This window comes from Ursus arctos, unplaced genomic scaffold (assembly GCF_023065955.2).
Source record: "Ursus arctos isolate Adak ecotype North America unplaced genomic scaffold, UrsArc2.0 scaffold_19, whole genome shotgun sequence".
Classification (NCBI taxonomy): Eukaryota; Metazoa; Chordata; class Mammalia; order Carnivora; family Ursidae; genus Ursus; species Ursus arctos.
The window spans coordinates 4941784-4957761 of record NW_026622863.1 but is presented as its reverse complement, the minus strand read 5'-3'; positions in this window follow the sequence as shown (position 1 = coordinate 4957761).

Genomic DNA, 15978 nt, shown 5'->3' with positions numbered 1-15978 from the left:
AGAGAATACTATACTATTCTTTAAAAATGAACTAGAGATAAAGCCTTTCCAGACAAACACAAACTGAGTGAGTTCATAACCACTAGGCCTTTCTTAAAAGAAACACCTAAGGCGTTTCTTCAAATCGAAACAAAAACATGAAATCATAAATCTCACTGGTAAAGGGAAATATACAAATACAGGATAATGTAACACTGTGATGGTGGTATGTAAGTTACTTCTTAACCCTAATATAAAGTTAAAAGAAAAAAAAAGTCTTGATTGATACACAATATAAAAAGAAGTAAACTTTTTTTAGATCAAGCAGTGTGGGAGGTGAGGGTGAAAGTGTAGAGTTTCGGGATGCAATTGAAATTAAGTTGTTATCAACGTAAAATAGGTGGTTATAACTACAAGATACTTATGCAATCTTCAAGGTAACCACAAAGAAAAAACAAAACAAAACTATAATGCACAAAAGATAAAGCGAAAGTAATCAAAGTACACCACTATAGAAAAAAAGAAAAAAATATATATGAAATCACAAAGGATGATAGCAAGAGAGGAAAACAGGAATAAAAAACTGCAAGAGACAAACAACTAACAAAATGGCAGTAGTAATTCTTTATCTATAAATAATTACTTTAAATGTAAATGGATTAAACTGTCCAATCAAAAGGCATAGAGTCATTTAATGGATTAAAATTTAAAAAAGACAAGATCCATCCACATGCTGTTTACGAGTGAATCACTTTAGATTTAAGAGCGCACATAGGATTAGGGGTACCTGGGTGGCTCAGTCAGTTGGGCATTGGACTCTTGATTTCGGCTTGGGTCATGATCTTAGGGTCTTGGGACTGAGCCCCATATTGGGTTCTGTGCTGAATGTGGAGGCTGATTGAGGTTCTCTCTTTCTGTCTCTCTCTTTCTCTCTCCCTCTGTTCCTCCCCACACTCATACCCTATAATTAATTATTTAATTAAAGGAAATTAGAGAAATCCAGAACTGTGTAACACAAGTGATGAAAGATGAGATGCTAGGACAACAACAAAAAACACAACATAAAAAAAAACAAAACAAAACACAAAACAACCAAAAACAAAAAGAGAACTGGCAAAAGAAAGGCAAGAAATTAAGGGAAATATACCCCGATTGAGAATTTAAAATAGCATTGGAAGCAGTGAAAAGAGAATTAGAGAAAACAAAATCCATAACGTAGAAGGCAGACTTGAAAAAAAGAAAAAATCACGAAGAAATAAAGTAGAAAGTTCAACGAAAAAAGAAAATGATGGATGTGGAGCAAAAGCAACGGAAATCCAATGCGCAGTTAAGCAGCATGCCTGCAGAAAACAGCAAGACCGCTGGGAAAAAATCAAATATGTTACCCCGACATTAGATCTCTAGCTTAAAAAAACACTGAAAATGGCTTCAAAAATTACAATAATAATTACATATCCTTTTGAGGAAGTGGGCGTTCTACAAAAGCTCCTCAACGGAAGAATCATGTCACCTGCCCGGACGTCACTGATGTTCTGCCTCAGGGCTGGGTCCTTAGTCTCGTCTCTGCCTCGTTGAAGCATTTTCAAATGGCTTTTCATCTTTCTGTTTCTAGGTTTCATGTCAAATTCTCAGGGGCCTTTTCTAACCTTCTTCTATAAAATATATCTTTGAAGTACTATCACCTCACCATAATTATTTGTTTCTTGACAATTATGGTCGCTTTTCTTTTTAAACTTGCAAAATGTCTTACCCTGTTGTTAATTATCTGTAACTTACCGCTGGAATTGAAACCGGAAGAGGGGAGGAGCCCTGTTAGTCTCACTCATCACGGTGCTCCTAGCATCTGCTACAATGATGGGCACAGAGTAAGTAGTTAATCCATGCGTTGAATGAACGAATAAAAACACTTTTTTAAGCCAAATAGGAAAAAAAAATCACTTCCTACTGAAGGTTGATTTTTCTTTTTATCTGTGTCAGAATTTGTTACGAGCCTGAACTCATGTGTTCTGAAAGGAAATTAAAGCCAAATGAAATAAAGGATAATTAACACACACACACACACACACACGTGCACACACACATGCGCATGCACTGCCATGTAGTCACGTGCTGTGGCCCCTGGGTCCCTGGATCTGGCTGCTGGTCCGGATGTCAGCTCCAGTCCTTGCTCTCCCCTGCTATGACAGTTAATCTCTGACTCGGTTCCCCCACAGAGAAAGAAGAGCCCTTAACCCCTCAGACTGTAGGAAGGACTAATAGAGCAAGTGTATAGAAAACACTTTATACTGTACCCGGTGCAGAGTAAAAAGTCACACGTATCAAACATTTGCTACGTCCCGTCACTGCAGTAAGCTCTTTATATGACCCACGACAACCCTGTGAGGACGTGGCTGCTCTTATTATCTCCATTTTAAGGATGGTGACACTGAGACAATCAGATGGCCCACCGCTCAACAGTAGCTGTGCTGGGATTCAGACTTGAGCAGCCTAATTTCAGTGCTTGGTTCTTTTTTTTTTTTTTTTAAGTCTTTAATTCAGTTGGCTTATGCATACAGTGTTATATTAGTTTCAGATGTACAATAGAGTGATTCGACACTTCCCTACATCACCCGGTGCTCCTCAGGACAAGTGCCAGTGTCTTGCTCTTAAACACCATGGTAGGTGCCCACGTTAGTTTGCTGGGGTTGCTGTAACAATGCGCCACGAACCAGACAGCTTAAATGACAGAGATTTATATTCTCATGGTTCTAGAAGCCAGAAGTCTGAGATCAAGGTGTCCCCAGGATTGGTATCTTCTGAGGGGTGTGAGGGAAGGATTTATTCCAGACCTCTCTCCCTGGCTCAGAGGTGGCCATCTTCTTGCATGCTCACATTGTCTTTCCTCTGTGCATATCTACGTCCAGATTTCTTTCTTCTAAGCACACCAGTCATATTGGATTAGGGACCACCCTAATGACTTCATTTTAACTTAATTACCTCTATAAGACCATATCTCCAATAAGGTCATATTCTAAGGTATTGTGGCTTAGGACTTCAACATGGAAATCGATAGGGACACAATTCAACCCATAATCGTGCTTTGCATAGGAGGAGCGCAGCACACATTAATTCCATTTAGGGTGCTGGGGCTCATGGCTCAGCCTAGCAGTGAGGCCTGCATGTGACAGGCTTAAGGAAGCTACAAAAGGCAGGTGCAGACAGACAGACAGAAACTCCCTCTGTGAGAGGTGGGAAGTCAGACAGACTGATGACAGAGGCACAGACAGACTGGATGACTACATCAGGAAGGCTTCCTGCAGGAAGCGAATTTAGCACAATCCTGTATTTTGGGGTCCTGGGTGGGTGATCAGGGTTTCAAATAGGATTTCTGGAAATATGCTCGCATCTCGGAAAGGCCTCTGGGCTTGTTTTGATCACTTCTCAAAGCTACGGTAGACACTCACAGCTCAGGATCCCAGTTTAGCCTAATAAAAGAATGTAATTACATCATATTAAAGATAATTTGATTGTTACTGAGACGCTAATTGAGTTGAAACGCTTATGGTAACAGGCACATCAGATTGGCAAGGAGGAAGTTCAGCTTAAATGCAAACAGTGTTGATAGAATTAAAAGATTGTCAAAGCAGTTAATCCAATAGTAATTATTTTCTGAACATAAATTCCTGAGTAGTGAGGATACAATTATATCTACAAACAGTCATAAGAAAATAATTACTCCACACTCCACCGGAAGCAATAGTCCATAAAAGCCCCGATGATGCTGGGTGAGAAGCAGCACGGCTCTTGCCCTCATCAGAAACTTCCGGCAGGCACCAATGCTGTTCCGTGAAACGGAGCTATGTGCAAAACCACCTCCACAGGCCAAAGAACAGTAAGACCGAAGAAAAAGGCCAATTAGGGGACAGAGTTGGCCGTAAGACAAATAGGTCTCCTCAACCCCACCTCCCTTGAAATCTGCTTGTATAGTGCTGGAGGCTGGGGGGTACATGCTGGGGGGCCACCCAGAAAGAGAATGGTTGAAAACAGGTGTGTGTCACAGTCATACCTCCAGGGCAGAGCAAGGACATTCCGCTCCAAGGGTGCACTTGAGGGTGTGGTTACACTGAAGGAGAGCCCTGTGCTGGCAAGGGGTGTGTGAGGGGGATACTGTGCTCAGGAAGGTTTCAGGCCACAGAACAGTCATCATGGGTCCAAGATGGCATTAGTTTGGTTCACACAAATACTGAGAAATTCCTCAGAGAAATTCCTTAGCACTCACTGGACCGTACCGTCTTAGGAAGCTCCTTCCAGAAGGCCAACCCCTCTCCCCACCTGACACCACTTCCAGGCCTACAGTAAACATAACCAACCCTGAGCAGTGAGAAGACATCTAGTTTCCATTCTCAGATCACCACGTCCCATCCTTCCTGATCACCTCTTTGACAACCCCAACACATCCAGGTCTCTATTTTCTCCCTTTTCCACACTTGGACTAAGCCTTCCCGTACTGTCCAGCCACGGCCCTCCGCTGTGACCCCACCCCACTGAGCTGTCCAGGAACCTTGCTGCTTCCCTGTATTAGGTTCTCCAGAGAAACAGAACCAACAGATTATATATACATCATATGTATATGATTTATTATAAAGTATTGGTTCACATGATTAAGGAGGCTGAGAAGTCCCACGATCTGCCCTCTGCAGATCTGGGGAAGCCAGTGATGCAGTTTGAAGGCAGATCAATGTCACAGCTCAATCGTGAAGAAGGAAGCAAATTCAGCCTTCCTCTGTGTTTTTGTTCTATTCAGGCCCTCAGTGGATTGGATGAGGCCCACCCACACTGGGAAGGGCTCTGTCTACCAATTCAAATGCTAATCTCTTCCAGAAACATGCTCACAGACACACCCAGAAATCATATTTAACCATTTGTAGGCATCCCATGGCCCAACCAAGTAGACACGTGAAATTAACCATCACAATCCTCTCGTCCTCTTTCTGTTCTTCTTGGGAACTAGTTCTTCATTATTTTACCTCCCCAATCATTGACCCCACCTTCCACTCTCACTTCCCAACACTATTCAGCAGGTAGTCTCTATTCCCATTGCACAGGAAAAGTGGGATACAATAGAAGACCCACATGGGAATTCCTTCAACTTTCTGCCTGTCTTTCCAGAAGTCACCTGTAAACATGTAAAGCTCTTCTCCTTGGGTTTTGTCTCAAAGCGGTGCTTCCACTCCTCCTCCACAAGGCTGATTCCTCCCCACACGCTCCAACACTCACCCACCTTAGGTCCTTTCTACCTGCTCATAAACAGGCTTCGGGATCCCACACTTTGATAGCCTTTCCCTCAACACCACTCTGCTCGGAGTCATATTTCTAGAAGTGCTCCCTCCTTGCTTGTGTCCCACCTTGTCGTATACTGGCTGCTGTCCCCAGCGCTCCACAGATTGCCCATCCAACCCTTGCTGCCCCTTCAGGCAAGACACTATCAGCACACGTATAACTAACTAGATCAGCGTCTGAACCAGAACCTGCGAAGTCTACTCTCCTCCAGGATTTCCTGACCCTACTGGTTCCTGCTTTGCCTCCTTCCTTTCTCTGCCACTCCTTCCAGGGCCTCGGAGGTCCATTTTCCCATGACTGTTCTTTAAAACTTGGTGATCATCGGCATTCCACCCTCAGCCTCTTAGCTTCTTTAGGGCATTCTTCCTGAGTGATCTAACCCTTCCCCAAGGTTTTAAACATGCCGATGACCCCCTGGTCTATATCTCCTGATTGAATCCTTACCATGCTGAGCTCAGCCTGTAGGTTTCCTCTGCCACCATATTCTCTCTTCACTCTTTCTCTACTTGTGCTCTCTCTCTCTCTCTCTCTCTCACACACACACACACACACACACCACAAATTTTCTTCTGCCACTTTCTAATCTGAGTCTATTAGTTCGTGTCCTTGGAGGAGTAGGCACCAAAATGGGATTATGTATGCAAGGATTTTATTAAAGGCACTACTTTTGACAGAAGATGGGGAAGGAGTGAAAAAACCTGGGGAAGTCATCAGATGTTGATGCAAATCTGACCCCAAGCGAAGGGAAGCAAAAGTTCGGGTGGGAGCCTTCCGCAGTGTAGTTAGGGAATACACGGCAAGGCCATCAGGAAATTGTCCAGGAGAAGCCAGACATCAGAGAAGTCCCAGCTCCCGTTATCCCAGGAGCTCCCTGCCTGGCTCCAGCACTGGATGGAAGTAGTTCCTGGAAGTTTTGGTGCAAACACTCTGGCGGCTCATAGCACAACAGCCTGGTCCGACTCCTGTACTTGGAGATCCATCAGGTGCAGTCTTGTGGCTACCACAGTGGCCAAGCCCTGGCTGACACAGGAGGCTTCCTGAGGGGCCTCCTGGGACACATGCTTGCCCACAGTGCTGAAATCTGACAGACACTTCCCCTTCTTAGACGGCACAAGTCTCCCAGGCTCTAGGAGAGTCAGGCTTAAACAAGCAAGTGATGAGCATACACATTTTTGGGGAGGAGGAAATGAGGGGGGTGGATGGGCTTTGAGTGGAATGGAGGGACCATGTTAAAGGGGGAGGAATGACAAACAGGACCCGGCACCTGTGGTCTGATCGGATGCTTGCTACCTTGAGGCAAGGTTTAATCTTTGTATCATGTACAAGATTAGCATGTTTCATACTTTACCATGCTGTGAGAGTCACCTGAAGGGCTGGTTGACCATGGCTGCTGGGCCCACTCCCAGAAATTCTTGAGAAGAGCCTGAGAATTTACTTTTCTAACTAGCTCCCAGGTGATGCTGCTATTACCAGCCTAGAGACCACATTAGTCAAAGTACAATTGGGTAAGAGAAATGTCTGACTCTCACCCCTAAACTTGGGCTGCTTCCTTTCTGGGAAGAAGACCCACACTTCTGGGTGAAGGCCCAAGGATGCACCTGTTTGCCTTGGGAACCTACTGGCTACACCTGGTCCTTCACCTCAACCCATGTAGCGAACTGCTGGCTTTGCAAATGCTTCTATTTAGAGGGAAGGAATGTGAAGAGGCACCAAGTCCACTCCAAGATGGAAGAGACCAACGTCCATCTGTGTTGTTCCAGTCACCTGTTGTGGCCATGTTTGGATCTGCTCCTACTCAGGGCTGCAGGAATCTGCCATGGAAAGGCATTCCCTTATCATCGGGGTGGTCACCAAAGGCTTTATGAAGGATGCAGGATCCAAAGGGAAATTGAGAGGGTTGGAAGCAAAGTAGGGGGTAATTCAGGCCAAGAGAGCTGCATGTGTCCCAATGTACACTGCTGGTAGAGTAAAGGAGTCACACTAGTGCCACCAAGTCCTAGCGAGAAGAAGAGAGCACCACTGCTGAGAGAACACACAAAAGCCCAGGTCAGGGAGACACCAGGCTGAGAATCGGCCCTTCTCTCTGTAGATGGATGGGGTGGCATGAGAGAAGCCATATAGGAAGGCCAGAATCAGGGTGGAGCACGGGGCAGAATGGGCAGGGTGCAGGGGGGCAGAGGGGCTGTTTGAATCCTATCTCATCAGACTACATGGGAACCAAAACCCAAAGCTGTCAAAGCGGAATAGAGGAAGAAGCAGAGATGAGGACTCTGCTGGCCCAACAGGCGATCGGAGAACACATCTCTGATTTGATAATGAAAGTCAATGAGAAAGTACAAGTCAATTTGCAGCTAAGTTCTCAGGAGTAGAAATGCCTTATTCTGTCCTGTAACAGCATTCCAAAGGCAGGTCATGCATAAGGAAGGAAAAAAAGTGAGTGGCTATTTTAATTAAAGAACCACCCATTCCGGAGAATGACACACTTGCTATCTGATCTTTGGGCTCTGAGGAAGCCCACGTTGCTGGCCTGCCCTGGCATTATCCCGTTAGTTAGACCATCCCTGGCAAGGGGTCTCCTCTTTGAGCCCAGGCTGGCAGTGCCAGCTGATTCCGGGGGCAGGACATTCCGTCTAGTAGGGCCACAGGGTCTGGCTGTTACCCTTCCTCTCGGATGCCTCCCGGGCTGATGTGGACGCAGACACACGGACCTCCAGCTGCCTGGGGCTGGAGGGTGGGGTCCCACCCAGGACAGGAAACGGAGGTGAGGTTTACAAAGTTACATAAACCATGAGCCCAACAGACCTCACACTTCACGCTGACCCACAGCTTCCTGGAGCTGGGCAGCTGGGGCAAAGTCGCTTGAAGCCTGAACCCCCAGGCTGCTGGCTTAAATCGGTCTGTCCACACTGCACGTGAGGCACAACGGAGAGCAGAGAGGAGGAGGGGGAAACCCTCAGTAAGCGTATTCCAGGCACCGGTGGACACTTGTAAGAACATTTCCTTTCCTTCTCTGCGCCAAGCGTGTGAGATAACGTGGGCGGCGTGACCAATGACCTCTGTAGAAGCTGTAATGGGTTGAACTGTGTCTGCTACAATACGCATGTTGAAGTCCTAATTCTCAGTGTAAGTGGAAGGATTTAGGGATCTCCGGAAAAATAAAGATGAGACAGCGTTTGCGACACAGAAGTCATTTCAGGCCCCCAGCTACTTTCCCGTGATCTACCCCCAATCAGCTCTACTTGCCCAAATGTTCTCCCAGAACTTCCTGGGAGGTGTCAGAGCTACAAAGAAGTGCAAAAACCTCAGTAGTTAAGGATTTTAAGGAAACAAAGGGCGAAAACTAACAGTCTCTACCAGGCCGGGAAATAGCTTAATCGTAACAGACAGTAAATCAGCGGTAAAGCTCCCAGGGCCGGTTCAAAAGCAAGCAAGACCCTGCGTCCTTAGCAGAGATGCGCCCACCCAGGACATCTGTGAAAACTTACGCCCGCCTTTACATGTGATAACAAAGGTCCCCTTTCTGAATATTTATCCTATAACCTAAATAAAAACCACCCTCTCACCCAGGCTTGGGGAGTCAAGGCTTTGGAAGTTCTTCCTTGTGATCTGTCTTTGCTGCAGATAAAGTTTCCTTGTGTGGCAGTTCCTATCTGCAATTCAGCAAGGAGCGGACTCACGGTAGCTCAGTTTACACCAGCACCTCTGAATGTGAACTTTTCTAGGAATAGGGTCATTGCAGATGCAATCAGTTCAGATATGGCCATCCTGGAGAAGGAGGGCTCCAATCTAACATGACTGGTGTCCTATGACATAGGAAAATGAAAGACTCCATAAAAATCTGCTTTTTGCTCCCTTTCCTGCTTCTATTCTTGCTAGGACCTGCACTCCCACCCCACTTTATACGTGCCTTATAAAGGAAATAGCAAACATCCTCCTTGTAAGGGACAAGGAATTAATGATTTCTCTAGAAGAGATAACACCTAAGGAAAGACCAGGTGAGAATGACCAGTCGAAGCCATCAAATGTGTATCCCAGACCACAGGCACTAGCCATCTGGACATCAAGACCCCCTGGCTCCGAGGAATAACATGCAGGCCCTGGTCTTTGTTCTAACCAGTTTCTGGATGCCGGAGAGGACATGCACACGAGACCACAGTCCTCAGCAAAAACCCTCAGACTTTGGACAAAGGAGAGACTCATGTTCCTTTCCTTTCCAAGACTTAGACACTCCGTCTGTATTGGCTTTCTCCTTAATAAACTTTGCTCTCTCTTCCTGCTGCCTCGCATTTCATTTCCGTCCCTTGCAAAGCAAAGGACCCTCTTGGCTCGTCCTGGGGGACCGTCCTTGGGTCCCTGGACCCAGCCTGCTGGCATCACTTATAAGAAGACAGTCGCGTGAAGACACAGAGAGGCAGGGAGAAGGCCAAGGGAAGCTGGAGGCAGAGATTAGAGCGATGCTGCCGTAAGCCACGGAGCACCTGGGGCCACCAGGGGCTTGGAGAGGAAAGGAAGGATCCTTTCCAGAGGGCTTGGAAGGAGCACTGCTTGGCTAACACCTTGATCACAGACTCCTGGCCTCTAGAAGTGGTAGAGAACAGATTGCTGTTGTCTTCACCATAGTTCGCGGCATTTTCTTACAGCAGCCTAGCACACTCGCCCAGAAGCCACCCGAGGAATTGTGCCTGGGATATGGGCTCCACAGGTGGGGGCAGATGCACCGACTGTGTTGGCAGAGCCGGGAGCTGGTGGCGGGCCTTGGGCCTCCTTCTTCCCAGGCCCCACGTTTTCCCCTGAGCACTTGCTCAGCAGCTCGAAGAAGCACCAGCAGACCCCAAAAAGAGTTCCACCCCCGAACCCCAGAAAGCTGAGAGCTGCAGTGAAAGCCAGATCTCTGCTCACCTTGCTGTGTTAGTTAGTCCATGAGTCCTGGGACCCCCATCCTCGCTCAGTGTGGGGCCCTGGACTTGGAAGCTGCTATCCTCCTAAGGCCTACATTCCAACTGGGAGAATTTAAGCATGTCTAAGCAATTAGAATAAATCAAACAGATGTTCCTTCGGTGTGTTTGTGATTACTTTATAATTAACTAATGGGCTTTGCAGCAGCCACTTTTATGGGCAGCTAATGGCTACATAATGAATCCCCCACACTGTGGCTGCATTGTGTCAGGGAGGGAGAACTAAGGAACTTCGAGGATGTACCCTGTCATCTAGCAGCCTGCGAGCCCCAGCCCCAGCAGCAGGGCCTAGCAGAGGGCCATCGACACGTCCCCACACGCACGCTGCTCTCAGTCCTGGAACACGTGAGGGTTGTACCTTTCAGGAGGAGTAACGTGGTGACCACTCACAGAGCGAAACGTCCACATTTTCTCGTTTGTTCCTCAACAGCTGTACAAAAGGAGAGCTTGGAGCACAGGAAAGTGAAAGACACGAAGTGAGGAACAGCAGAGCTGGGCACTGGCCACGGCTTCGGCTGCCTGAGCCAGCACTCTGAAACCAGAGTTCCGGGTAGAGCAAATTGAATTTGGGGTCTAGCCATGTCTGGTGTGTCTTCCTGCCCAACCCGGACCCCTGGAGTCCCCTGCAAGTTGGAGAGAGGTGCCAGGCCGGGGGCAGGGCCTCATAATGAGGTAAATACAAAACGAATCAGTGCCTTAAGGTAAATCATCAGGCAAGATCCTTGGAAAGTGGAATTGTTCAATAATTAAATTTGGCTAATGGTTTAAAATACTCCTTTCAAAAGTTCCCTCTTTAGCTTTCCAAAAATTGTGCATTCCCATGCAGATGCCGTGAAAGGGAACTGAGTACCACCCTCCCCCCCCCAAGACGAAATGGCAGAGGCCCCTACCTGGTGCTGATGTCGGCTTTCTTCCCTCTCCTCTGTTCTCTCTCGCCCCACCCCCACTTCCTCTCGCTCCATCTCCCTCTCTGTCTTTCCTTTTTCCCTCTCCAGGGCCTCCTAGCCCCAGCTTATGTGGTTACTGAATGCAAGCCCGCTAGCATGCCGTGTTCGTAATCGTAGGGTCTGAAGTCTAATTATTTGGTTCAAACCGATTGTTAGGACATTTGTAAACTGAGGGAGATGCAGGTCTTGCAGGATTGTGGTCTCTATGGGTGAACTATTCGTTTTCCCTTTCCTTCGTTTTAGGGCAGCCAAGAGTGCCTGAGGAATGTCACATTCTTGTGGGGGGGGGGGGGTTGGGTATCAGATTCTGCTTTGTCCTCAGCTTGCCTTCTGTTCCCTCATTTCCCCCTGGACAAATCTTTAAGGTTGTTGAAGGTGGAGGGTCTCATCTAATGTAATGTCTTCCTGCTGATTAAGGGTGTAGAGATGTCCCTACCTATGGGTCAATATTGGTCCCCTGGGGAGCATATAAGGGAGCTATGAAAGGGGGAGGCAGCTGAATCCAACACAGACAACATATACGAGCCTCCTTGAGTAGAAGGGATCATCTGTTAGCTGGAAGTTACGGCAGTGAGGGAGTCTTGACACTAGGAAGGGAGACACCGGAAATGACAAAATAAGGTTAATATTGTAACGAGAAAGAGAAGTCTGAATAAGAGATCTTTGATAGTTGACCTTTGATAATTTTCTCCCAGTCTAGGTGTTTAAAGCAATCACTAAAGGAAAGACATCACTTAAAGCACCAATTCGAGCATTCGTATCAGGTAGAAACCCTGCAATATTTTGGTGGTAATCTGGAACGTATGCTCAGTGTTGCTTTTATGATAGCACGAGTTTTGGAAAACCGCTTTGCGCATTTGTGTTAATAGAGAAATGCTATTTTGAGTGTCATTTAGGGCTTTGACCATGTACTTAAGAGTTTCCATATGCCAAACAACATTCTCCAGTCTCAAAGGTAACAAAGATAGATGCTAGGTGGTCATACCAATGTAACAGAAAACACGTCCACCGCTGTTTTAAATTTGGAAGGTTGGCTGGGTTGGTAATGGTTTTAATAATGCATCCCTGCATTCAGGCAAAACCCAGGAGTACAGTGGCCTATCCAGCCTGGGGGAAGCCATGGCCACAAGTGCTCTATAGTCATTGGATCCCAGCCAGGATCCGGCCATCTGAGACTGGGCCTCCTTGAGCTGCAGTCAGGATTTCCAGGGCTACTCAGTTTTGGAGGGCCACCTTTTGAATTTGTGTAATAAAAGACAGTCCGTTGTCACTTTGTAGGGACCAAAGGAGTCCAAATCTAGGAACAGTTTTTCGTAGTGAAGTTTGTCACCTCTGTGGCCTTTTCCCCGAATCAGTAGCCTGGTGTAAACCTTGTATTACCTTCCGTTGGTTATCTTTGGGTATAAAGAACTTTTCCTTCATTATTAACAAGCCAGTCCTGTGCATTTCTTGGTCTGAATAGGCTGGACTTATGGACTTCATGGGAGTTAAGACTGGTAAGACTTCAAATTTGTTTCTTTTGTGCTGCAGGCTTGGCTGCATGGTCTAGTGAATTATTTCCTTTAGAGTCTAAGGTCCTATCCTCTGATGTCCTTTGGGTGAATTACAACTACTTCCTTAGGTGGGTGTACAGCCTTAAGACAAGTAATAATTTCAGGCCCATATTTGATTGGGGGTTATGGCTTGATAATAATCCCCTTTTCTTCCAAATTGCTCCGTGAGCATGTAGGACTAGGAAAGTGCATTTGGAGTCAGTATAAATATTAACTGTTAAGGCTTTGGCAATTGCCAAGCATGAGTGAGCACTACAGCAGACCCAGCTTTTCTTACCCCTCTTTTCCATGAAACTATTGCCATTGGCAAACCAACTGTCAACTGCATTTTCAATAGGGACACCTTAAACCTAGTCGACTGGAATAAACAAGATCAATAACCTCTGAACAGTTATGCTGTATAGACGTTATGATGGTCAGGTCCAGGCATAAGGGTAGCTGCCTTTAAAGTCTGGACAGGTTTCAAGTACTGTTTCAGGCATGTCTATAAGCATAGTCTGGACTTAATAAGTTGGCCTCCTATCATCTGTTGGTGGCCTTTGGTCTCTGAGACACTCTGGACCTGATGTGAAGTCATTACAGTCAGGGACTGTCCCATAGTGAGCTTTGAGGCTCCTACCAAGAGGCTGTTGTAAGCTTGGCTAAAGCCTTTGTGTGCCATTGGACCTCAACTGGTGGCTTCTAGGATAAATATGACTAGGAGGGAGGAAACCATCAAGAAGACCTCTTTGTTCGAGGTCCAGCATTAACAATATCCTAATTATAAGGAATCATTGGCAAGTGCGAGAAGGCTTGTCAAGCGCTAAGGGCATCCCCTAGTACATCGTCCAATCCAATCACAAAGAAAGTGGGGTCATCCATTATCTCCACAAGCCTATAGTTAACCCTACAGAGTGGGATATGGTCTGGCCTTCAGGGAATGATTTCATCATCCCAGCCACATAGAATTAGTCAAGGTGCTAGCTGAATTATACAATCCTTGGGGAATCAATCCCATTTTCCAGCTGCTTCAATAATCATGTGCCCATGGGGTCCTGTTGTTATCCCCACAGAATAAAAAGCATGAAGATTATCTATACGAGCTATTGTGCAATTTCTCTCAAGTTTACCTCCAGTCGTCTAGCTTAGGTACACAACAAACATTTTTTAAAGACAATCAGATCTAGAATTTAACATCCACAAAGGTGTGTTGTTGAAACATAATTTTTTTCTCTCTAAAATAACCCTCATTAGCCAAATCGGGACTAATTAGTTTGCAAAACAAGTCTAATTTTAACAAACCTGGGGTAATTCTTTACATAAGCTCAGCAAGAATAGTGTTTGATCACATAGCTCTTTCAGAATCTGCTTTGCTGGAAGTTTTTATAAGGAATCTCCAGGTTGAACTTTTAGTAGCCTCTCCAAGCCAGAAGCCAAGCCAAACACCTGCCATCAGACGGGCCTGTCATGCCTGTAGATTTGGGCCGATTCTTCTTCATTAGGTCCCCAAGGTATCCTGAGGATCCTTCACCTGCGGGGAAGTGACATTCTTTACTCCCCTGTTGAGGCTGCTGGGAACTCTGTAAGCAAGGTAGCAGGCCAACATTTCCAAAGCGGCTTAATGGCTCCAGGTTTTCATAAAGTTAACCTTAGTTTCCTTAAAGCTCTTTGGTCATATCTGCGTCTATGTACGTCTCTCCTAAGTAGGACACTCCAGTCCAAGCCTTGGTAAAACAACCAATGTTTCCAACGGTGTCCTGTTACAAGGAGAACAGATTCTCATGGAACTTATGCAAATGACTCTGATGCCACAGAAGAATACCTACTGATACCTTTTGAATTTTAGAGGGTTGGGGTAGAGAGAAAAGTTAAATGCTTCAGTTCGTTTTATTCCTTCTGTGTATCACTGATGTCTTAAGAGAAAGTCTTAGTCTGGAAGAGCAAATCTTAGAGCACCAGCAACGTTTTAAACAAGAGTCACAAAGCAATCCTAGTTCATCTAGCCCCATGTTACTAATTCTTGTTTAATTTGAATGCAGCTTTCGTTAGTTCTGGAAATTCTTACCCATTTCAGTTTTGGGATTCTATAAAGATACCAAATACCTGTATCTGTCCTAAAAGTCCTTTCTCTGAATCTCCTTGAAGATGAAACTCATTTTACAAGAGAATAAGAACAATTATAAATGACAAAAACTCCGAATGGACATGGGTAGAGATCTGATGAGACGAGAGTTTACAATAGAGCTGGCAAGGAAATCAGGTTACTTCCGTGACACCGAACACTTCAATAGCCAGAATATCAAGGGGTGATGACCCTGTATCAGCACTCTACGATAGTTCCGGCATTGACCCAAATGTAACCCAAGGCAGAGTACTTCCGGAGCAACTTAGCATACCAAAGAAAAAGGCCCTAATGAGTTAAAGACACTTCATTTGCAACTTAAATCTTGGGAAGTTTTTAAAACCTTAGAAAGTTTTAAGCACTGGCCGGAATAAGTAGGATTACAGATCATTACAAAACTTAATTATTTTTACTTAACCAAGGTGACAGTAAGAGAGTCCAAAGGCGAATATGTAGGGTTCTATAGTTGTTAGCAAAACTTAGCTCCTTTAATATTGAGAAGTTTTAACCAAGTAATGGAAGACCTGATAAAAGACAAAACCCAGAAACTTTGTTTTCTGGGCAGACAAAAGAGAAAAACAAAACAAAACAAAACAAAAAATCTTTGTTTTCATTTTCTTACCCAGAGCAGATGAACGATTCAAGAAGCCTTTGTCTTTTGAACAGACAGAAAGCAGACGACTTCCATACCTTATACCAGTGTACTTTAAAAGTCCCTTCCTTTCAATCTTAACCCGTCCTGACCACATCTAAAATTCGTTTCCAAGGATTTCCCTTCACAGATCTTCCACAACTTTCTTTTGCGTTCAGATTTTATCCCATGCCATCTTTCCAAGCAACCATCTTATTGAGGACAAGATTACCTTCTTTTACTTTCAACAAAAAATGCATTCCCATTCCTTATCCTTCTTACAGATCTCTTACTTTTCTACAAACAGAGTTGCTTCCCTTATTTCCATCAGTCTTCATTACATTTAGAAGAATTTTGCTTTCTGTAGAAACCTCAGTCTCCACTGAAGACTAAGTGGTAACCAATTGTGAACGGTTACAAAAGAATTCTTTAGATGGCAAATTTATGAATCAATTAAGAACAAAACGTGTTTACTGATGAGGTTGTGGGATAT